Raw genomic sequence first — 25,812 nt, forward strand, 5'->3', positions numbered from 1 at the left:
CCCTACCTCCTTTCTCTAAGCTCTGTTCTCCAATGCACATTGCTATGGGGACCACTGAATTGCTTGTACGCAATTTCAGAGGACCATAATATAGGTTCCTCCTGATCCTTTTATTTCCAGGTATACTACCTCATGGTGCCTACCTGCCCTTATATTGCAACTACCCCATCAAGCCTCCCGCCTCCAGAAATATTCAGGTGAGGAGCATAGTCTCGTTAATCATGTATGCCCTCAAACTCCAGGGGATTTATATCAACATAGCCCAAGAACTCCTTCACCATTCTCCATCCCCTTGCACTCCTATAATGATCCTAAGACTGAAGGAGAATTCTGCAGCTCAGCAGGCCACCAGCTGGGGTGTGAGATGCCATTTCCCCCTTCTTGCTAGCACTCTGATATTATTACGTGATTTTTCTTGGAGTTTGCCTCCTTTATTTCGCCTTGGAGCAGGGAAGCAGCCTTTCTTGCTTTTATGACAAGAAGGGGGAAAATCAAGAACATTACATTTCCTACAAGATGAAGGTTCATAATGTTTCTTTCCTCACTCTACTCCCTTGTCTTCTTAACCAAAGGAGGAATGGAATAATTCCTGAAATAGAACTTTATTTATTACATGTCAAAGAGGCTCTTCAGCTTCAACACAGGTAGCATTTCTTAGAATGTGGAACATGAGACCACATTCTGTATTCTGTTCAGTGATTGGTCTAATGTATTCCTCTCCTATCTGTGAAAGTGTTCCTGTTTCCCCACTGCTACACAAACATCTGATTATCAGGGTCTAAAATTCTCATCAATCTGATGGGTATTTTGTTTTTCTTTTCTTGGTAGTTAAAACACCTTTTCATTCTTATTTTCAATTCAGTTTTTTCTTTGTGAATAATCTTTTTATATCATCTTCCAACTTTTCTATTTGTTTTCTCTACTGATTTGGGTAAGCCTTTTTTTGACTTTGTGTGTATAATCAAACGTGCAAGTTTTAAAAAGCATCCTAATGGTTTATATGTGCAAATATTTTCCACCAGTTTGTGTCTTGCCTTCTCTATCCTATTCTACAGTTTTATGTACATTTAAATCTATGTTTAGGCTTCTTTTTCAGCTTTCTTGACCATTTTGCATATTCTTGTGCTGTTATATACTCCTTAGTTTTTAATAAACTAAAGCAGTACTGATATCTGGCATCTTCCTGTTTCTCAAGTGTCTTAATATTTATTCGGGCATATAAATGTCAGAATTAGTGTGTCAAGTTCCATAAAGAACACTGGTGAAATTTTTATTTAAATTACATTGATTTTCTAAATTACTTTATAGAAAATTTTCTTCCTCAGAATTTTCCCATCCATGCTCATTTATCTTCACTTCATATGTCTTTTAACTAACCTTCAATAAAATTTATATTTTCTTAGTGAAATTCCTACATATATGTTATTATATCTTTCCCTAGATATCATATGGCTTTTAAATCTTTATATTATTACACTTTCTCTGGGCATACCTGAGAGATTCTTCAGGTTCAGTTCCAAACCACATTACAATAAAACAAATATCTCAATAAAGTGAGGTACACAAATTTTTTGGTTTCCCAGTACATATAAAAGTGATATTTACACTATACTGTAGTATATTAAGTGTACCATAGCATTATATCTAAGTAAACAATGTAAACACCTTAATTAAAAGACAATTTATTGCTAAAAAATGCTAAGAATCATCTGAGCCTTCTGCAAGTTGTAATGTTTTTTTGTTAGTAGAGGGTCTTCCCTGGATGTTGATGGCTGCTGACTGATCAGGGTGGTGGTTGCTGAACGTTTGGGGTGACTGTGGAATTTCTTAAAATAAGACAACAATGAAATTTGCCTCATCTATTGACTCTTACTTTCATAAAAGATTTATCTTTAGTCTGCATTGCTGTTTGATAGCATTTTACCCACAGTACAACTTATTTCAAATTGGAGTCAGTTTTACCCACAATAGAACTTATTTCAAATTGGAATTAATCGTCTTAAGCCCTGCTGCTGCTTTATCAACTAAGTTTTAGTTAGTTTTGATGTATATCCAGTGGATATTTCTTGAGCACTTACTGTGTTCACTGACTTAGGACCACATAAACACAAAATTGTTGCCACAGAGATGCCTATATTCTAATAAAGTTTGCGTGCTATTTTATCTGCTGTGTTCTCTTTTCATTGCTGTCTATATAGTTTGTCATCACCTTTATATTTTTTTTTTGATGCAAGCATTATCCAGGAGCATGTTTCCTAATACCTAAGTACTTAAAGTTTTCTTTAAAAATTTGTTTCTCACTTAATTAACTTTTTTTCTGAGACGATTTTCTTATAGCAAGTCAAATCAATTTGGAAATACACTATTTTTTGACTAGCTCAATCTCATTTTGAAAGAAGACTATTGTAGAGTTTTAACAGTCTACATATCAAATTCTTATTTCATTTGGAATGTTTTTGCTTTGTGTAATTATCTGCTTTACTTTTTTGTGCATACTGATTGCTTCTTCTTCAAAAATTCTTCTTTCTATTCTGATTTAATATATCTTTGTATCCTATGTATTGCTCTTAATTTTAAATTTCACTTTGTTGGTATTCTATTCCCTCTACTTTTTTTGTTTACCTTTGCCTGGTATTTTCTTCTTTTCTTTCCCTAATCCTTTATTTTATTTAATTTTATGTTTATTTTAATTTTTTAAAAATTTAATTTAATTTTAAGTTCCGGGATACACGTGCAGATGTGCAGGTTGGTTATATAGGGAAACATGTGCCATGGTGGTTTGCTGCGCCTATCAACCCATCACTTAGGTATTAAGCCCCACATGCATTAGCTATTTATCCTGATGCTCTCCCTTCCCCACCCTCCCGCCCCATGCAGGCACCAGTGTGTGTTGTTCCCCTCCCTGTGTCTGTCCATGTGTTCTCATTGTTCAGCTCCCACTTATAAGTGAGAACATGCTAACCCTTTATTTTTAATCATTTTTGATAACTTTGTTTTACGTGTATTTCTTCGAAGCCACAAATAGCTTGTTTTTCTTCAACCCACTCTGATTAATGATAGCTTTAAGTTTGTTCACATTTACTGTAATGACTAATTTACTTGGTTTATTCCTTCTATCTTTATGTTTGTGGTTAATTTTTTTCTGACGTCCCATTTCTTTTTCGCTATTTTTGCTGGGCTGATCAAGTTGCAATTTATTCTATTTTCGCCTTGTTAATATGGAACTTCTACTTTATTTCTGCATTTTTACAAAGATTACTTTTCCTTTCCTGGTCATAAACAGATAGCTAGCTATCATATAAAAATGAGACACAACTCTTTACCAAGTGATTATATATAGCTGTTCTAAGTGTCTCACAAACCCATTTGGATGAGATTTTTGTAATGCTTTTACTTCCCTCTTTCACCTCTTCCCCAAAGGAGATACTTAGAATATTTTAACGTATTCACTCTCCCAACTTTTTGCCTCTATCTTCTAGTTATTGTAGAGATAGCTTAGTAGTTTTATTTCAAGTGTATTTTATTTTATACCTATATAAAATATTTCCAGCCTTTCATTTTTCCTGTAAGGGAACTATGTTTATATGTTTGAATATTGTAAGATTCATTACTCAGTGTCCATGTCTTTCTCTTCATCTTCCCCACTCTTGGATGATGTTTCTGCCCTGGTTTACTTATTTTTACTTGCTTTAAAATTTTAAGTTGACATTTATTTTTTCTCATCACTTTGAAAATATCACTTCATTGATTTCTCATCTCTTTGTTGTTAGTCTGAGTATTGTTTCTTAAAATATAATCTGTTTTTTATTCTTTGCTAATTTTGAAGACTTTCTTTTTTATTGTATAGTTTTCATTAGATATGTCTAGGTGTTGACTTAATTTTGCTTTATTTTGCTTTGAACTCCATAATTTTTCTACATGAAGATACACGACTTTAATCGATTTCAGAATTCTTGCTATTTGTGGGTTTAATCTTTATTGCTCTCATAATATGTTTATTTTTCTTTTATCTTTCTCTTATTTTATCTTGTTTTTTATCCTTAGTTTTATCTTCAGTTTTAGTAATTTTTTAGCTGTGTTTAATCTTTCACCTAACATTTGCATTTTGTTTTTAATTTTAATGTCTACCTTTGTATTTGTAAAAGTTCTACTCAGTTCTTTTTTACATCTGTTTATTTATTTCATAAGCTTCGTACTGTTGTTAACATTTTTGTTTCTTGTTTTAGGTATTTAATCGCTGAAAAAATACTCATATCTTTTCTAATTTAAAAAAAAATTTACATGAAGTTCATGTGTCTTTACTTCCACTATTTTTGCTGTATCTGCTCACTTTCATTCATGAATTGTTTTTCTACTATGCTTTTAATTTTTGTGTGTGTGAACTTATTTTTAGTAGGGCTTAATTTTTTTTTTCCTATGGAAACTTTTTGTAGCTTGAGTTGCAGGACTATTCTCCACGACTGGTTTTGCATTGTTTCTGTTATGTATTCCAAGGATATAACTGTTCTGGGATGATTTTTATGTTAATCTTTAGCTCAATGCAAAACCAGGAGTTTGATGTTTAGCAGAAATGTTTGTTTTTTCCTACTCAGAGTCCCAGCAGAGGAAGATGAGTTTTGCTGTATTTTCTCTTCTACAGTGAATGAATTTTTATATATTTATCATTTTACTGAGTAGCCTAGACTTTATGTGGAATTCTCAGTTTTAATTTTTTACTTTGCAAGGGTCATAGCCCTTGCTGACTGCCTCAGATGCATATTAAAACCCAGCCCCTAATTTATTGGACTGATATGAATCTATTACCATGAGAGAGAGAGCTGTGACAACAGCTCCTATCTTATGTCTCTGTTTATCAGTTTAAACTTCATTTCTGTTATGTGCGGATTTTAATTTCATAATCGTGAGCTCAACAATCCATTAAAAATCTTTTAAATCTTTACAATTTTATCCATGATTCTGGATGTTTTTGGCAGGGTACAGTTATCTTAGTTTACCACTGTGTTCAAAACAGAGACAATTTTAGTTGTCAACTTAAGAGTTTATTGTGTTTAAGAAATGATTTTAGTCTCTGCATTATGGTTCATTCTATATATTTTTCTTTTACATCAATATTTATTATAACAAACTTTTTTTTCTAGTAATAGCAGACTAGCTTGTTATAGATCAAATCTCTCACTGAAAGCGGCTAAAAAGCAAGACTCATGTAGACAGCATTTATCTGATAGCATCAGAGAGCTATGAAGGGATTGAGCATTGAGAGGCTAAGATTCTGAAGATTCTTGAGAGGCTAAGATTCTCAGAGAAGTGAGCATAATGTTAAATGTTACATTTTCTTTCCAAGTATTTTCAACTCTAAAGTGGCAGCAGAGAAGTTAAACCGATAAGAAATCAGTGGCCAAGAGGCTGAAAAGCAGGAGAGCTTGTGGCATTCCCACATAGCTGTGTAAAACAAATCAAAACAAACTGGAGTTTAGGCCCACAAAGAGATGAGGTGCTAATAACACACGAGGCTTTCCATTGTGACCCTAAAGAAATAAAGTGAACAAAAGAAGACCGAACCTCGAAATGACTGAAGCCCAGGCTTGAAATAATGTAATATCTTAATGAATTAATATGATCCACTCCTACTCAAATGTCTGCTAGAAGGAAAAGTAACACTCTCTGGTGGAAGATGACATCACTCAGGACTTAGATTTGTCTTCCCTTGACTATAGGCAATTTCTGTCAGTCAATAAAAAAAAAACCAAGCATGCACAAAGTAATACATACATATACTATATTTTTGGCTTTGTTATGCATACATGAGTTATCTTATATGATGTATATCAGATATGTGATAAATACATTTAAATTTTTATCTTAAAACATAAGAGTAGATTCACAGGAGATATGAATATTGGAATTAATAGACACTGACTTTAAAATAGCTATTGTTAATACATTCCAGAAAATGGCAAGGGGAAAACATTCAAGAAATAATTGAATACTATAAAAAATTAATTGAAAAATCTAGAGCCTGTTTAAAAATACAGTAATTAAAATTAAGAAATCAAGAGGTGGTCTTAACAGATTTAACTCACTTGAACAGAGAATTAGTATACTAGAAAATGAGTCAGAGGATATATCTAGGCTAGATTACAGAGATAGGAAGAATATACAGCAATGTATATCTGTAATGGATATAATAAAATTATGTAACATGTAAATTAGGAATTCAAGAAAGTGAGTGGAGAAGGAATTTGACAAAAGCAGTATTTGGAAATTTAATATCCAGGAATTTTTCAAAATTGACTACAGAGATAAGGTCATAGATTTTCTCAAGAATTTTTGTGAGTTTTCAGCAGAATAAATGCAGAAAACATCATACCACTACAGTAAAACTACTCAAAACCCCAAATAAAGGGAAACCTTAAAAGCATCCCAAGAAAATGAATATATTACCTTCATAGGAGCAACACTAAGGCTAACAGCTGATTTCTCAATAGAAATAAATGAGAGTGGGTTGAAATCTTCCAAGTGCTGAGAAAAAATTACTGTCATTCTATAATTCTATAATAAGTAAAAATTTCCTTCAAAAATGAAGGTAATATAAAATATTTTTGGGAAAAAAGGCAGAGAATCCATTATCAGCAGACATACATTAAAGGAAATACTAAGGGATGTAGAAAAAAAATTATCCCAGTACATGCAAGAAGATATGTGTGTAAATCTACATCAGTATTAACTATTTAAAACATTTAAAAATGAAACGTGACTATCTGAGAGACACACACACACACACTTGCACACAGGTGGCACTGAAATACACAAGAATAGTACCAAAGCAGGTAAGGAGAACATAAATGGAGGTAAAGTGTTCTATGGTCTTTTCATTGTCCAGCAAGTTAAAAAAACTACTAATTTTTATTAAAATTTGGTAAGGCAAGAAAGCATGTAATTTACATTTAGTGTAATTTTGATTCATTTGGGTTTTTATATATGATCTTTTTTACTTGTTTTCTAATTGACTCATTAGTTTTATTTTTTTATTATACTTTAAGTTTTAGGGTACATGTGCACAATGTGCAGGTTTGTTACATATGTATACGTGTGCCATGTTGGCGTGCTGCACCCATTAACTCGTCATTTAATATTAGGTGTATCTCCTAATGCTATCCCTCCCCACTCCCCCCACCCCACAACAGGCCCCGGTGTGTGATGTTCCCCTTCCTGTGTCCATGTGTCCTCATTGTTCAATTCCCACCTATGAGTGAGAATGTGTGATGTTTGGTTTTTTGTCCTTGCGATAGTTTGCTGAGAATGATGGTTTCCAGCTTCATCCATGTCCCTAGAAAGGACATGAACTCATCCTTTTTCATGGCTGCATAGTATTCCATGGTGTATATGTGCCACATTTTCTTAATCCAGTCTATCTTTGTTGGACATTTTGCCTGCTTTCTTGAATTTTTTTAGATTAATCAAATATATTTTACTACTCCCTTATCCTCTCTGTTAACTTGTCAGTCATACAGTCCTTGCCCTTTTCCTTTGTTGTTAGCTTAAACCTTACTTCATGTATTCATGTCTTATTTTTAGCCAAATATAATTTGTTATTTCTATGATTTATTCACCCTTGTGTTCATTCTAATTTAGTCTTTATTTCTGAAATAACTTTTGGCTTTTCTCTTAAATCTTCCCATATTATTTTATCTTTCATTTTATATCTTCCCCTTTTCTTATCATCTTGTTTCTCAGTTTTTAAAATTCTAACTTTTGTTGTTCTTTTATAATTTTGATACTTCTCTCAATATTTAAATTCTCATTTGGAAACATTAGATTATAGTTTTACTTATACCTTTAATCTTTTTTTTTTGGTATGTATGTAAGAACATTATTCTGTGTAACAACTTCTTTTTACCTTGATTAAATAATTATACAGCCTGGGCAACATGGCGAGACTCTGTCTCTTTAAAAAAGTTTAAAAAATTAGCTGGGTGCAGTGATGCACACCTATAGTCCCAGTGAATTCAGAGGCTGAGGAAAGAGGGTCTCCTGAGCCAAGGAATTCAAGGTTGCAGTGAGCTATGATCGTGCCACTGCACTCCAATCTGGGCAATGAGCAATAACTTGTTTCAGAAAAAAATTATATTGCCTAGTTTTTTTTTTAAAAAGATAGAGTTTTGCCTACTTTTAGGAGTAAGAGGTATCCAACATGGCATTTATGTCTCAATTTTGTTAGAGTAGAGGCTGGCAAACTTTTAATGTAAAGGACCAGATAGTAAATACTTTATGCTTTGTTGCCTACATAAAGTTTCTGCCTCCTTCTCTCCTTTCCTGTTTTTCTCCTGCCCCTCCTCATCTTTCCTTTCCTCTTTTTCCTCCACCTTCCCTTCCTCCCCCTCTTCCTCCTTTATCTTCTTCCTCCTCCCCTCCTTTCCTTCCTCCTTTCTTTTTCTCCTCTTCTTCTTTCTCCTTCTCCTTCACTTCCTTCATCTTCATCATCTTCCTTTTTTCCTCCTCTCCTTTCTCCCTTTCTTCCTTTTCCCTTTTCTCCTCCTCTTCCTCCTACTCCTTCTCCTTCCCCACTTCCCCCCTGCAACTTCTTCTCTTTTTTTTTCTTCTTTCCAATCTTATCTTGTGGGGCCACAGAAAATGGGCCACAGGCCACATTTAGCCATTGGGCTGTAGTTTTTTGACCCCTAACAACATCAAATAAACAAGTCCAGATTGATGTATAACACCAAGGGTAGAGCATTCCTTCTACCATTTTGCAAAGTGATTAAAATATGTTCTTATATTTTCAGATATTGGATTTTTCTGTTCTTCTCCTCCACTGTTACATGGATCTCCTCTTTATCTTTCCATATTTACCTGTGTTTTCTAAATTAATGTCCTACTACCAGCATTTTTTCTTCAGTGTAAACTTTGAAGTCAGATTTGTTAGTGTCAAGAGTTTATGAGACCCAGACTGCTCCAGCACCACTACAGCATAGTCCATTATAATCTCCACTCAGCATGAATTTAAAATGCTTCCACTGTGGTTTTTAGACTTATCCACTACAGTTTCTGGAGGATACTTTTTCCTGATTTTAGAATTCTCCTATTCTCAGAGCAAACAGAAGACCACATGCCTTCTCTCCACTTCCTCCCACAGAAATGCTGACACCATGCAGCATGGAGATTTCAGAGTTTTTACTACCTCCTTATATTTTGAGATCTGTGGGCATATCTTGCCACCTAGTTTTGTTAGAGATGCTATTCGTGGGTTTGTGTTTTGGCTTTTCTAGTTGCTCTCTCTGTTTCTATGAGGGTTTTTGGGAGATTCATAAATGAAGCCTTGGATGTCAAAATAGTCCACACAACTTCCTCTCTGATTTGCTTTTCCAATAAAACAATCTGGCTTCTGTGTGGAGAAAAGATAATAGGAAGAGCAATAGGAGACAAGTGCAATAACACTGACAGGAGAGAATGGTGGCATGGAATATGGTAATTGTGGTAGAAGTAGTGAGAAGTCATCAAATTTTGGAATCTCTTTTGATGCTCTCACTTTCTTATGCAGGGTTCTGTTCTCCAGTCCAGCAAATCTATTTTACTGTAAATTTGTTCTATGATTTTCATTGGCTGATGGTCTCTCTTAGATGGGTTATGTTTTTTCTTTGTTGGCTCATTACAACTCACCTCTAGCTGTGGAGAGTCTTTCAAACTGTGGGATTTCCAATGGTGGTGAAATGTAGAGAGGTTTCTATCCCTGTAGCCCTCAGTTGCAAAGGCAGGAAGTCTGTCTGTTGTCAGCTGAGGTACCTGGCAAAGCCTCTAGTTATTGTGTTCTTGTGCCTTCCAAACTTCAGGTGCAGGAAAATTTATAGTAGTTCTCCCATTACTCTTTCTAGGAACACTTGCCATATTCATAAGGAGCTGATGGCAAATTTACTTTTGGAATCTTTAAGTGGCAAGTTCTTCCCAGTTCCTGTTGCTTTTCATTCCTGACCTTGGCTTGACACTTGGATAAAGTTTCATAATAGTTTTTTATGCCAGGGTAAGCCCAAAGTCTCACTTCAATTGTAGATCCCAGGAGGCATTTGGCCAGGAAAATAAAATAGCTTAAAGTTGAGAGTGGAGGGCAACGGTCACTATGCTACCATAATTTTCTCTTGACAATCTTCTTTCTAACCTGAATACCTTTAACATCATCAGAACTCGATTAATCTTGTCTTAACATGTTTGTGGATTCAGTAGATTTAGTTAGTGGATTGCCATTATGGTATGTTTTCAAATTATTGATAACAGTATGATGATTATAAATAACTACAGAAAGTAGAACATTGTGTATGAATCTGGATTTTTCCATTGAAATTTATGACTTGTTTGGAAATATATGAAAACATGTCAGGATTATTGTTCTCTAGCTGTTTATTGCCTCATTAAATGGATAGGATTCATGTGATTTTGAAAGAAAATGAAGAGAAGAAAGAAAAAGAAACCTCCTACACAAGGCAGCACAAAGTTTCATATGTGTTTTTAAACAAGTTATGTAGAAATTGAGAGGACGGGCATGTAGTAAAACTTTAACTCATTACTTGGGATATTCTTCATATTTTATATTGATACGGCAATTTTTTTCAGGCTTTGTCTTAGTTTACTTTGTGACCAACAGTAGAATGGTATTGGTCATGTTTAAGGATGAGAGTTGTGATGGGGGAACAGAGCAAAAAAAAATAACAAGGAAAGAAAAAGAAAGCAAAAGTTTTGGTGTTTGAACAGTGTTGCCCTTATAATTGAATTGCCAGTGTCGGTGTCCATTGAACAAAATCTCAGTGTTCATAATGGTTGGTGCTACCAAGGAAATCAGCAAATGTAGAAGTCCAGATTTGATGGTGCTTCTTTCAGTTGGATTTAGAAAGTTGCTATGAATGTGATGGTGTTGAAGTCTGTTTCCCAATGTGTGGCAGTACTAAGTATAGAGACAGAATTTCCACTACATTCCTAGAGTTGACCTTGTTGTTAGAGTGTATGTGGGAAGTGGAAAACAATAAACTTGACTCAGAAGTTATGATTCATGATTCACCGGTATGTAGAGATTTTGTTTAGATGAAACTTCAATCATTTTTAAACTGAATCATTTTCTAAACTTATTTTAAGCAATTGATTTTACAGTAATAACATTCATCTTTGTGATGTCAAAATCATTAATAATAAAATATTTGTACATAGTTCTCTGAGTAATATATAATTTCATTATGAGACTAAATGACATGTATACATGTTAGCTGTTGATAATAAGAACACTTACAAAGACAAATATGTGTTTTTCTTTTCTTTTCTGTTTTTAAAGATCAACGAATTCTTCCTTTGTTTTTACTCTGCTTAGCAATTCACTCAGATCCTCTATCAGTTGTGGATAAATATGCCAAGAAAGGTCACTGAACTAAGCAGAGTGGTATTATATCCTAGAGAAAAGTTGTACAGAAAGAGAATTTATTCTTAGTTTCAGTTATGAAAGCATAATACTTATGTTTCTAAACAGAATAGCGAATCTCCAAAAATGTATTTAGCAGCTCATAGAGCTTTTTTGAGGTTTTTAGGTGTGGTCTGTAAAAATCAAGGGCTAAAATGTTCAGATTTTTTTCTAGTAAAGTAAAAAAGTATAGTCATTTGTCTTATTCATTCATGGCTCATATCAAGGTATGGAATAAAATCTAGAAAAACTCGACATTTCTCAATGTGTTAGTGGCTGATGTTTTTTTCAGAATATTATAAATTCTTTCAAATTAAAAGCATGTAAAAAGTCTGATGCAGGCTGAAATTATTCAGTGTTTCTGACAAAGGGGTCTTTGGCCACTTTAGAGTCATCATATCTTAAGTATAATCTTAAATATAATGTTGTATTTCCCTTTCGATATAATGGATTGTATAAGAGTTCTTCAAGTACACATTCATAACACTAAAAATGTTTTTTAAATGTCAAGAATTCAAAACATTCTATTTCTTCAATTGTTTCGCAGTTGCCATGGCTTTAAAAGAAGCATTAAAGTATTCAAAAATCCTTTCTCTCAATGGTCCATGGCTTTTCTAAGAAGCCAGCATTGCTGCTATAGTGGAACCAGGGGCTCTTAGTGGCTATAGAAGCTTTGTTACTGCTGCCAGAACACAAAATAAATGAAGGTCATGTCTGAATATCCTTAGAGAATCCTGTCTGCAACAGATCAACTATTGAACATTTATAATATACAGATAGTTTTGGAAACTTGGAAAAATATCTCTCAGGCTGACTTTAGAATTTATGTTTTTTTATAATTTACTCAATTTAAAAATCCTAAAGTACAATACATATCTATTTGTTTCAGGAAGATTATTCTGACTGTCCTCTTCCTTAGGCCTCACTGTATCGTAACCTCTATGCCACTTGCATACATATCCATCATCACTGACTTGTTCCTTAAGGTAAGAGGCCAAGTCATATTTATCCCTGTACTTTCATTGCTTGGTGAGTGCCTGCATCATAATGAGAGTAAATAAATCTATGGAATAAATCAACCCTAGGTTCAAATTCATGAGGAACAACAAATTGACAACAAAGAGGATAAGATACTCTTGTGTAATCATGTATATCGTATCAGTATTTCCATGTACTAATTATTTGTCATCCATTTGCTCTTAGAACTATCTTGATTCTCTTTGTTATGGATATACAGTTTCTTACCAAAGTTCTTCTACAAATGAAGAATTCCAATTTCCAGGGGCTGGAAGCTTAGTCTGAAGGGATTGTTATATTTTCAATATTTTTATGTTTGGTATTTTTAAAATAACATATAATTTCCCTTCTATTATCTCTGTTTATTTTATTATAGACATTATATAAAACATAATATATAAAAATAGAATTGCTCCATGTTTATTTGGTATAAATATGTTATTTCTAAATCTTCAATGAAGTCTGATAATCCAGGCATGTTCATTATACTTATCCTACGAACTCTTATACGCTCTAACTCTGATAAACATGGCATTAACATGTCTCTTTAACAAGAGTCCATTTCCAGAACAAAGGTTATTTTTCAACAGTGTCTTGAGTGATATTCCCACATAACAAATCAACAGCTTAGGCTCTTTCTGAGATTGAATTTGTTCTGAAATATTATATTAAAATAACATTCAAATGATAATAAATAAATTCAGATTTCTTGATTGATTAATCAGGATCAGGAATGTTATCCTATTTGGAGGACACAGAAAATATTAAAAATATAACAGCAGTGAAAGAAACCAGAAGTATGCTTTCAATTGTCATTTATTAAATGATTCATTTGTTCTTCACCTCATTCATTCATCACATCGTCAAGCATCTAAGAAACATATGACTCATTAGGAAAGACAGGCAAGGAAATGGCTTACCACAGTGTAAGACAGAACGTAAGTGCTATGACAAAGGGATGAAAATCATGTTGTGGGAATGCAGAGAGAATTGAGCAGAGTGATGGACAATGGGGAAGGCTTTATGGAGCAAGGGGTATACACATGCTGGCAATTGGAGTGCTAGAAATTGAAGTTTGGGTAAGAAAATCACCACAAATCTTCTAGCAAAGGTCTACTAAACTGTCTGTTGCAGGAAAAAAAGAGGATATGAGATTAGGAAAAATATGTCTATTATATGTGGTTTGAATGTTATAGAAAATGGAGTACTGTGGAGCTTAAGTAGCCCTCGGTAGAGTAGTCAAAGGTATGGTAGCCTGGACGGCTTTTACAGCAGCAGTTTTAGCATATCATATCTCAAATTCATGCATTTGGTCTTAAAAGGGGTAGAAACTAGCTGGAAGAAATTAGGAAGTAAGAGATAACTACTTATTGGCACAATCTATAATGTTCCATTAAGATTTTGAAGTTAACAGATTATTATTATCTAATAGACATCATTCCTTACTAATGCTGTAGGTACGCCCAGTGTTACTGATGTGGCTATCTATCTATTCATGGTGTTCAGGGGCAACAATACTTGTGGACCCTTCTGTATTGTTCAAGGTGAAGCTTTAGGGAAATGAAGAAGAGAGACTGATAATAATAAGAGATAAACAGAAGTGGAGTAGGTTGACAGTGAAATAATAAAGAATGACCTAAATCATTATACCACATTTCGCAGCATTTTTGTATGTTATAAAGTGTTTTCACATAAGGGTCTAGGTAAATGGGTGATGTTTTTATTTTCATTTGACAAATAATAATCAATTGATTATTATATTGCATTCCAGTTAGTAGGAAACAGAGGCCTCACATGAACTAGATTGTGTTCCCTTGCTCCTTTCCTCAGAATTGTTCCTGTGGAGCCTGAGTGGCTGTCAGTCAGAGATGCTGTAGTCTAGAGGGGATTTCTACCACAGGTTGACTTAGATTTTGTTTCACATCCTTGAAATTCTGAGAATCCCTGATTCTGTGACAAAAATTTCAACTTGGGAAGGAGCCTGTGAATTGTGCAGAAAATGGTGGATTTGGAAAATATTCTGTTCGTAGAAGGAGCAGAACTTGGACAGATGCTGGCTATACAAGGTAAAAGAGGAAAGAAAGTAGAACATAATTCAGAAATTTATCCTTTGGTAAGTTAGGTTAGTAGTGTATTAAAGAAAATTCACATTTGAAAACTCAGTTAATGATTAAAATGGTGCCCAAAGTCTCATTTAGCAAGATACTGAATAATATAAAATATTACTTTAATATAATATATATATTTTTGAGACCGAGTCTCGCTCTGTTGCTAGGCTGGAGTGCAGTGGCATGATCTCGGCTCACTGCAACCTTTGCTTCTCGGGTTCAAGTAGCTCTCCTGCCTCAGCCTCCTGAGTAGCTGGGATTACAGGTGTACACCACCACATCCAGTTAATTTTTGTATTTTTAGTAGAGACGGGGTTTCACCATGTTGGTCACACTGGTCTCGAACACCTGACCTCATGATCTGCCCACCTCGGCCTCCCAAAGTGCTGGGATTACAGGTATTAGTGATGTCTGACTGTAACTATTTCTCTTCATTTCAAATCCTAGGAATGATTTTTTTTCTATCTTCATATATGTGTATACAAAAACATATTTTGATAACTGTACAAAACTCACATTCTGTCCTTGACATATTGTAATTCTTTAAATATAGAAAAAAGTATAACAATGGTACTACAATCACTTGGAAATATCTATTTCCATTAATTTTTCAGGGCTTGCCTTTGCAGGCTTCTGTAACAGTGACTTCAAGGACAGCAACTCCAAGGACAGTTGCCAGCTGCAGTTTGCATAAGTTTAGCATAGTCTTAACCCAGTGAGCATTGTGGATCTCAAGGGCTTCAGTTCTCTAAGCCTCACAGTTTATATGGCAACCATTTGAAAGAGAAGCTGTAGAAGAGGGGGAAATACACAGACACGCTCACACACACACACACACACACACACGGTAATTTAAACACTATTAATTGTAAGCTAATTGTGAATGATTTTTCTTTTTAGTCCCTCATCACTTTTGATGCACACCTCTTATAACTTTTTAATCCACGGCCTTGGAATAACCTACAATCATTAATTCTGGAAGCAACTAAGAAGGAGGTGATGAAAAAAATATTTCTTTGTAGTTTTATCTTTATTAAAAACACAAATTTAAGGCATTTCTGAAACTATGTTTAGGAAAAATTGTATGTATATAGATAGATATAGATGTCTATATAGTCATTTATTTCTGAAGTTTTAAAAGAAAAACTCTCATTGGTAAAACCCATCTATCTTTTTGCTGTATTACTGATAAGTCTCTTTGGTAAACCATTCAGCCCATAGCCAGGGTGCTGGCAGTCTAACCATAACCAAAGAATACGTCCCATGCCTTTCTTGTTTTTAGCCCCTACATTGCTGCTGCTCTCCTGAATATCCCCAAGGTCTAAAAATACTTAGATAATGGAGTCCTAGGTCTGAAAGCTTCCTCAGAAATTATCTGGAAAACCATTGTGCTAGAAAATGCATCTGTCTATATCTATTTCTAAAGCACTAAATCCAATTTTGGGGCCTCCAAATGAAAATGTTCCATTTTTTATTCTAGCTGAGACTCTCTGATGAAAGCTTACTCCACAGGGATATTATATTGAATGCTAGATAACAATGCTTTTTACCCAGATAAAACTATTTCCCCAATCCATTCTACAAAAGTTTCTTGTAAAAATTAATTTTCTAGGCCATGGACAGAAAACTCTGTGATGCTTCATGATAATCAGTACAGCACCTCTAACGGGTTATTTCTTCCTCTAAGGGTATTTTTGAAAAAAAGAAAATAAAAACGCATTAGTCAACTGAATTTCTTTTATGTTGAGGTTGGAAAAGAGAAGCATAGGTTAATCTGAAAGGGGGAGCTAGATGTGGCTAGCAAAGTGATGTGTCCACTACAAAAGGACTTTACTGTTATAGACTTTTTCAGCATAGATTTTTTCCCTAGAAACTTAAAGTTTATAGGCCAATGGATGAGATAAAATGCAAATGAAAAGATCCCCTCTCTTTATTTTCCTAAGAAAAATTAAATATTTTTTACTCACAAAGCATGACTTCCCACCAAAAGGACTGCCATGCTCCACATTTCCTAAATACCCAAAAGAGCTCATGTTTCCTTTTTATTAATTTACCAACTTGAGAAAAAAAAATATTTCCTCCAAAATTTTAGTGCATAAGATTACTGGCTATAGAAAGATAATTTAAATAAATTCAAAAAGCTTTCTTAGAAGTTCTCGAGGTAAATAAAACCTATATGTCAGGAAGCAAATACCTGACATTATGCAGTGGCAAAGTCAGCTGAGATATTGTATTATCCACCTAGAGGCTTGAGGAAATTTTATTTTCTTTAATGTGTTTGCTCAATAGAACATGCTGTAATACTTCTAAAGCTATTTGAAATGAACGGATCTAGAATCCCAGAAGAAGAAAAATGCATTTACACATTGGAGATTGCATCCTGAAGACTGCCTTTTGTGTCAAAAGAGAATTAACCGGGAGAAGATTGAAACAGCTCACTCAGTTGAAGATGGGTAAAATAATTCCAATGGTTAGGAAAATAAACTGCCCCCCATCCTTTTTCCTATCATTCCTGATTACCCTGTCTTATTCCAGAAAATATTGAGATGTTTGACAGTGATCATAAAGCATGATATCTCTAAGAAAAACATAGTCTAAATTTTTTCAACAAACTTTTTTTGAGGGTTATATCTATTGAAGTCTCAGCAAGAGATAGCACACTCTAAAGGGCAACTGAAAGGACTTCACTGGAGAGACTGTTTACAAATCGTGGGCAGGGCTCAGGGAACCAATTGGTAGTAGTGAAACACTCAGGAGTTCGCTAGCAATAGCAGGAAGCCATTACCATCCTTAGGCCAGAAAGGACAAGGGAAGATAACAATTACATATTGGAATCCAGTGAGAGCTGTAGCCATGCAGAAAGGGTCCCAGCAGGAGCTGCGGCCTTAGGTATGGGGGAAAGCCACTGCCAAACCTTGGACCAGCAGGCAGAACACGGAGAATAAATACCTTAGTCTCTCTGTCTCCTTCTATTCTCTTTTCTCCTATTGGCTTCTCCCATTGACGAAACCCAAGTACAAACTGGAATGTAATAAAACTTGGCTGAAGCAACCTTTAGAGTTTACTTCCCAGGGCACAAAGCAGTATGGAGAAGCCTGCAGAGCTGATCTGGAAGGGCAAAGATTATCCACCACAAGTAGCTACTAAATGCCAGGCAATGTATCAAATTTAGCATCATTGTTTTCTCTTGATCGTGTAACTAATTCGGGTGGTAGATTAGGAGGAAGTTGTAGAAATAATAGATTCTGATTTTTTAAAAAAATGCACAAATTTTCCTGTGATAGGGTTTGTTGTTGTTGTTTTGGTGGCTTTGTTTGAGACAGGGTCTCATTCTGTCACCCAGGCTGGAGTGCAGTGGTGCTATCATAGCTCACTGTGGCCTTGACTTCCTGGGCTCAGGTGATCCTCCTACCTCAGCTTCCCAAGTAGCTGGGACTGCACTGCAGGCATGAACCACTATGCCTGGTTAATTTTTGTGTTTTTAGTGGAGGTGGGGTCTTGCCATGCTGCCAGGCTGGTCTACAGCTTCCCAAGTAGCTGGGACTGCACTGCAGGCATGCGCCACCATGCCTGGTTAATTTTTGTACTTTTAGTGGATGCAGGGTCTTGCCATGCTGCGGAGGCTGGTCTTGAGCTACTGGATTCAAGCGATCTGCTAGCCTTGGCCTCACAAAGTGCTGGGATTACAGGTGCGAGCCACCACTCCCGGCCTGTGATAAGGCCTAAAACACTCTGGTAGAATGTTTTCCCACTCTCAGATGCAAGTTATTGAGGAATAATAACTTTCTTATTTGTCTTTGTTTCTTTAGTGCCTGGTGCAGATAATATATTCCCTAAGCAGATGTTGCATTTATGAAAGAACTTTAAAGACATTTAGTGTGAAAAAAAGCCAAAGGGAAATACCCAAGATAGTTATTCTCAAGTATTTCTGAGATTATGCCATTATATTGGAGCAATAGTACATTTTCTCTAAGACACACCTGGGTTTAATGTCAAGAAGTTATATGGAAGAAGAGGTTTTGCACAATTTAAGAAAATTTTGAAGATTAGAACTCTCCAACTGGAATTAGAAAAGTAGGTGAAATAGGCTGACTCTGTTACTGGGAATAAAGAAGAGGACAGGCTGGCTGCATGCACATGTTCCTCAGGAAGGGATCCCTGCATTCGATGTGAGGTGTTTTGGTTTTTGAAATTATTGTTAGATTCCACATGACCTGTATTAACACTAGATTCTATGATTTCATAAATTTTAAAGACTGATTTCAACTTTGTGAGTCTAGAATTATTTTAATTTCCAAGACTACTTCCTGTATACTCATGTAGCAGCATTTTAAATCTCAACAGTTTTAAACTTTCCTTTCTTGATTAGTTGCATTATTTTTGGGTGCATGATTTTATTTTCTGTTAAATGGATTGAATATTTGTTTACAAACAAGCAGGATGAACAGCAGCTCAGCACAGTCTCCAGAACCAGGCTGCTTGAGTTCAAGTCTTGCCTTTATCACTCACCAGCTTTGTAAGCATGAAAAACTTATTTAACTTTGCTCTGTCACAGTGCATTTATCTGTAAAATGGGATAGCACCAGTACCTACCAAGAAGTTTGTTACCAGGGTTAAAGGATTTGATACCTATAAGAAATTAGCATAGTGGCAGACACGGAGCCAATACTGAATTTACTGCTACCGCTGCTATTACTACTACTATAGCAGGACTTGCGTTCATCAATTATGTATGTTATCAAACTCTAAATATATTATTCACTTTATTCACTTTTATTTCATATGATTCTGCCTACTTAGTTAACCCAATTTAAACTTGGCCTATATATTGCATGGTAAATTTTTTTAAAGTTGATTATTTCTTCATAAATAATAAATCACATTGATTGTAGAAAACTAAAAATTATAGAGATGTTAAAGGAAACTCTCCTAGAGAAAGCTCTCATTCACAAGTTACTATATTTCTCTCAAGATTTATTATTACGCACATGCACATATGTAATATATATTAACATCTATCTATCTATCTATCTATCTATCTATCTATCTATCTATCTATCTATCATCTATCTACCTATCCACCATCTATCTAAATACAAGGTGAAGGGATCAGACTATACATACTGGTTTTTTTTCACTCGAAAATAATTTTGACTTCTCTTGTAAATAGGCAATGTCTGCTTTGTTTACCTTAGCCCAAGAACTATGCTCAACTACTTTGCAGTCAGTAAACATTCAAGAAGTGTATTTTGAATAAACAAATATACATTTTGGGCTACCTTTTAATGATAGAGTAACATTCTGTTGTATGTATATACTACAGTGTATTCATATTGTTGGAACTTAGGCTGGTTTCAGTTTTCGTCATGATAAATGGTAAATATCCTTCTTTGAATACTTTTGGATATTTTACCAAAAATTTAACTAGATTCAAGTCCTAGATGTGAATTTCTGTGTTCAAAGTCATGTACTTTTCAAGGCAATATATATTTCACTTACTCTCCAGAAAGATTTTTATGGCCGATAATATCGTTTTTAAAAATTGTTATTTCATAGTAACTAAAAGTAGTTTCATTTTCTATCTATCATCCTATTTGTGTAGTGAATTAATTTTCTGCCTTTCATGTCAATTTCAGGATATGTTAATTTGCTCCAAGAGACTTCAACCATTTATCTAGCTTTCCATTATGTATATTTTATGTACATAATGCTTCCCTGGTAATTACTTAGTGCATCTTTAATTTCTTTTAATATACTGAAATGTTTAACACATTGGTTTTTATTTTGTAATCTACAAGGAATAATTAAGATTCATACTATTTATCTATAACATTTGATAAGGAAGACATGCATAATTTATTCTTCTGTGCTACACTTATCTCTGTATTGAAATAGCTTTGCGCTATTCTGTATATCAAAGTATTTATATTAAGAATTACTTATTATAGAAGCATATTCATAAGTTTTGTGCTTGTTGTGACTATTCAGATCTCATCTGAAACATTAAAATCAATACATAATGTAACATATTAGAAAATGAAACAGTGAAATCTTTCCCATTTCCTGATTGGCCTTTTTACTTCACACAGCACTTTCAGTTTGAGTTTCTAGGTAGGTTTGCTATCATATTCTCAAATCACTGTTGGGTTTTGCAATCTTCTAGACAGAACCTAAAACATGATCTCTATTTTTAACCTGAAAGTGAATTTCTACTTTAGATATTTTAAAAGTTTCATGACATCCTTTGAGGTTACTCCAAGTACAGCTGAGATGATGTATGAAGGTAGCTGGGAGTCACAGCTTCAGACCTATTTGTTGATGCTTGTGGAAGGTGAAATGTAAATTACAAATGCTCTTAAAATTCAGACGCATTGTATTTCCTGCTCTCTCTTTGTCTGACTGGACCGTTAAGCTATTGGAGGCAAATTTTGTTACATATAAATCTTTGAAAATCCACGTTAATCTTTGCAAATCCAGAAGGCTGTAAGATGGTTGCTGAATGTAATAGGTTACATTTGTTCCTGTACTTGCTCTGAGTTTACCGAATCTTATATTCTTAATATTTTAAATTCAAATATAAAACCAAATATCAACTCCAGGAATAGGCCAATAAAATATACTTAAAAACACCTTTAAATAGAATAAGTAGAATTGTTCTCAAAGAAAATTCACGATTTTGGTTTATGGTATCATCAGATATTTCTATTTTATTTTCACTTTGACCTTTTTATTACTTTTGAGTTGTTATTATTCAACTTGAGTCCATTTGAATTGGCAACAAAAGCCAAGTTTTCTGAAGCCACATTTTCCAATAAAAGATAGGCACTGAACATATTAATAGACTGAATTTTGATAATTTGACAGTTACAATCAGACAAGTATTCAACGAAAACTTACCAAGCATTTATTATGTGGTAGGTATGGGGGGGGTCCAGAAATTAAATGAATTTCTTCCTCTTAAGCAATTGCTTATGAGGAGAGAAAGATAGTTATGATAACATGTAATGACTCCTCTATTACAGGTATACTGTGATTGCAAACACAAAGAATGAGTATTCAGCATCAAGTCTCAGGCTGACTTGAACTTGCAATTGCAACACAAAGAATGAATGTCTATTAAGCATCAAGGCTCAGATTGACTTGAGCTAGGGGCTGAATGGGGATCACGCAAGTGAAGAATGAAAGGTGAAATAGGATCATCCAGGTAAAGAATGCAGACCAAGGGCAGTGTGGGTAGAGAAAAGAACATGTGCAAAGGCACAGAGCCATGAGAAAAAGAGGCATGTGTGGCATTGGAGGTATGTCGAATGGTAAAGTTGCACAAAAGATAAGATTCTGTTTCTGGAAGATCTTGTATGATGTTGCATTTCTTGAAGCTAAAGGTGAGGTATGAAAGATGTTAAGCAGTGGAATAGTGTGATCCAATTTGTGCATTTGGCTATTGCTTTGGCAGAATCAGAGCGTGTAAAGAATCAGTGAAGGGGAAAGAAGGACACTTTGTAATAATTCAGTCAAGAGCCGACAAGAGCTGGACTGGTACATTGGCAGTAGAAATGGAACTTTGAGAGCAGGTTTGAGGGGTATTAAGGAGGTAGTAAAGTTAGGACTTAGTGAGGAATTTCTTACTTGAGCAACTGGATAAGTGATGGGCTGTATTGTGAAATGGGGAACACAGAAATCAAGTAGATTATAGGGATGACTAAATCCAGATTGAACACACTGAGCTTGAGACACCAGTCACATTCAGTAGAAGTGTTTGTAGGAAACTGGGAATATGGATTTGGCAGGGTAGGAGAATAGATTCTGGAGATAGTAAATGAAATAAAACCAAAAACAATAACCTAATATTGGAATGAGAGCCCTTTCCCATAAGTTAGACTAGGACAGGATGAAATCACATTACTTCAGTACCAGTACTATGCTTTAGACAGAAAAGCTGTTCTTTAATTCCACATAGAAGGTAATGAGGAGGTGCTCTCAGTGTGTCAAGGACGCCAATACAATTGACAAGCACAAAAGATCCATGGTGCGCTTCCTGGATGATTAAAACATGTGCTTATTCTTTGCACTCTTTGTTTTGTGTTTTATCCAGAGAAGTAGAATGGCCCAAAATGTGACTTGGGTTTTTTTCTTTACTGTTAAACAAGAGGCCCCATCTGTTAAAGCATAAATGTCAAGGCGAGGATGTCAAATATGTGTGGTGTGTATAAAGAGGAGCCACCATCTATAAATTATAATGCTCTGGGGGCTTCTGTCAAAACACCACACTTTCAGATTTAGCAGCAGGCAGTTTTCAACTTATTAGCATTTCATTTCAGGAGGAAGGATAAAACCTCCATAAAATATACTAATAATCAAACTGTGCATGCAGGTTGATGAAAATAACATAAAAAATAGGCAAGCAGCCAATCAATAATTTAAGAATAGGGAGACATCTTAATAACTGAAGGTAGCTGACAAATGAATAAAGAAATGGCCATTCCAGCAGGACTAAATTGACAGGGTAGATAAGATCTCTCTGCTACCTAAGACAGATCTGGCCCAATCTGGATTTGGGATAAATATCTTCTTCATGTTTTTTCCTTTGTAATATTCTTTTTCAGTGTGAATAAAGACCCTGTAGCTTTCTTTAATCCAATGTTCTGTTTAGACAAGCTTTATGACACCTTGTTAAGCAACTCCAGGGCAAAGGGAACATTCATTAGTGGTTAAAAAAGTTTATATATATATATGAATATATACATATATAACTAAATATATATATATATATATCAATCCTGAAAGAAAATACACAGTAAATTGAGAGCCAAGCAATTACAAATTAAAATGACTATGATGTGATATTTTATTTGCTTATATAGAAAATTATAGAAATAACCTCATACTTAAAATTCTGTTTTTCTAAGGTTCACAAATTATGGGTATTTATCTGTCCATTTCTGTTGATTAAGATTAGGGCAAAAGTAAGTATCCTGGAGTAGTGATAGTAGTTGTTTCCAGTAAGTCTTGAATGGCTCAAGAGATGAGAGATTTTATAGTACAGCTTAAATTAGCAAAGAATTATAGGACTAAAAATACATAAAATTTAGAAATTAAAATAAAGAATATGTCAGTAAGCTGCTAAATTTATCTGTAGCACGTGCATTGGGCATCTGCAGCCATCTAGAAAATTGCTAGAGATGAAGAAGAAACTAAAAGAAAACCATTGAGGAGACTAAATGGAAAACTCCAGGCAATACATTAAAGCTCATGTGCTGTTTACAGTTAAAAGTGCTATTCTGACTTATACATGATTGTGTACTTTTTTCCCACCCAGAAGAAAAATTAGAAGTAGTAAATATGAAGTAAATTGTCTATTGAAAAGGAATTACATTTTAGCAGAGAAATAGAGAGCAGAGGATGGTTGGGATGGTAGGGGCCACGGAGAGGAATAATTCACATAAATCTAGTCAATAAGAATTCTTAAAATTAAAAGAAGGTAAAGCAAAAGTTACACCCATTGCATACCAGATGTGGGACCTGAAACATAGTTTTTTTTTTATTTGTTTTTAATGAGACCTAGATTTGATCCCTTGCTTGATCACTTAATGGCAATGTGACTTTATGGGCAATATGACTTTATGGGCAAAAACCAGGGACCTCTATAGGGCTGAGTTCAAAAGGGAGTCAGAATTGGCAGGCCAATTATGAAGATGTCCTATTTATAAAATTATAATACTAGTGCTACATTTCACTGATTCCAAGGAGCATCTATGTCTGCATTTTAATATTTAATAGAGATGTGTCTTATAATTTAACATTTAACATGATAATTTAATATTAACATTTAATAGATATACATCTTACCATTGATGGCATCTTGCCATTGCAGTGAGCTGGGCAGCTTTTGTGATGGTTGTGACTGCCTGCCTAAGCACAGACTTGGTTCCTGCTGTCATGACTGAACAACTAGAGCCCATCAATGATGCAGTCGACCAATCAATTAAGGAAGAAATATGTGTCTTGGTTGTTGTCTTGAAGCCTTTTATTGGCATCTTCTTCTAAGATCAAAAAAGCACCAGCATCAAAACTTGCAAAATAGCTGTTACTGGCTTGGAAGAAAATTTCTGAGACAGAAGGGGGCACTCTTCTGTGAAATGTACCACCCATCATCCTAATGGCACAGGGATTGCCTTGGGTAGAAAAACAGGGACCTCTACAGGGCTGAGTTCAAATAATTGAAAAAGTTCTTTAGCCAATTTACCTCACTTCTGTTATATATTTTAAGTTGCACAGGAGTGATATATAGGATACAAATTTATCCTTAAATAAGTCTAAAAGAACCTTTTGAGTAAAAATTGTTGGCAATAAATCATTGTGTTTAATTGGCAACTTTTATTTCTTTCTTAGTGCTACATTAAATAGTGGTGTCTTACAATCAGTGGCATCTTATATTTAATGAAATATGGTATTTGAGAGAGTTGAAGAGGTTACAAGAAAAATTAAAGTGATTTGCAAGACTGGAAAACAATGACAGTATTTTGGGCAATTACAGTGAAAAGAGATGGTTGAAAGCTGGCTGAGGGGAAAGGCATAAAAAATGGACTCTAAATCAAGGTACTTCTGTACAGAAATGCTCAAAGATCACAATTCTACTCTGGCCTTTGTTGACATTTTCAGGAGCCTTGCCAATTGCTACTGACATAGAAAAAAAGAAATAAAAATGTCAGCATTGGTATATGCATCTGTGGAGTCAATCGTGGAAAGCAGGTCACTTTAGTATGTTTACTTGCAGGACTTCTGTATGAAAAAGAATGCAGATCACTGTATTTTACTTTAAGCGTTTATAATATACCTTTGAATGTTAATATTAACCTACTTTATAAATGCAACTGGGTTCAACCTAAAAATATAAATACCAGTTACATTTTGTTCAGAGTAAATACTACCGATACTACAAATTTAATAAATGATAATGTAGTATTTACATTTTGGAGATAGTATATAAAAAGACTTTTAATTTTGAGTATAAAATTCTTGAAGTCTAGGATACATTTATAATTATTATTATAAAACAGTACATATAAATATATACTATTTTACAATCTACTTTTTAAACATAGTATATTATATAAGTTTGTATAGCAGATTCTGTCTCTTTTTGTGACTGCTTTGTATTCCATTGCCTAGATATGCCACAATTTATTTAACTAATACTTTAATAACTGCTATAAAGATAATTAACTGCTTCCTCTCATAAACAATGTTCCAATA

Source organism: Hylobates moloch, unplaced genomic scaffold (genome assembly GCF_009828535.3).
Source record: "Hylobates moloch isolate HMO894 unplaced genomic scaffold, HMol_V3 SCAFFOLD_13, whole genome shotgun sequence".
Classification (NCBI taxonomy): Eukaryota; Metazoa; Chordata; class Mammalia; order Primates; family Hylobatidae; genus Hylobates; species Hylobates moloch.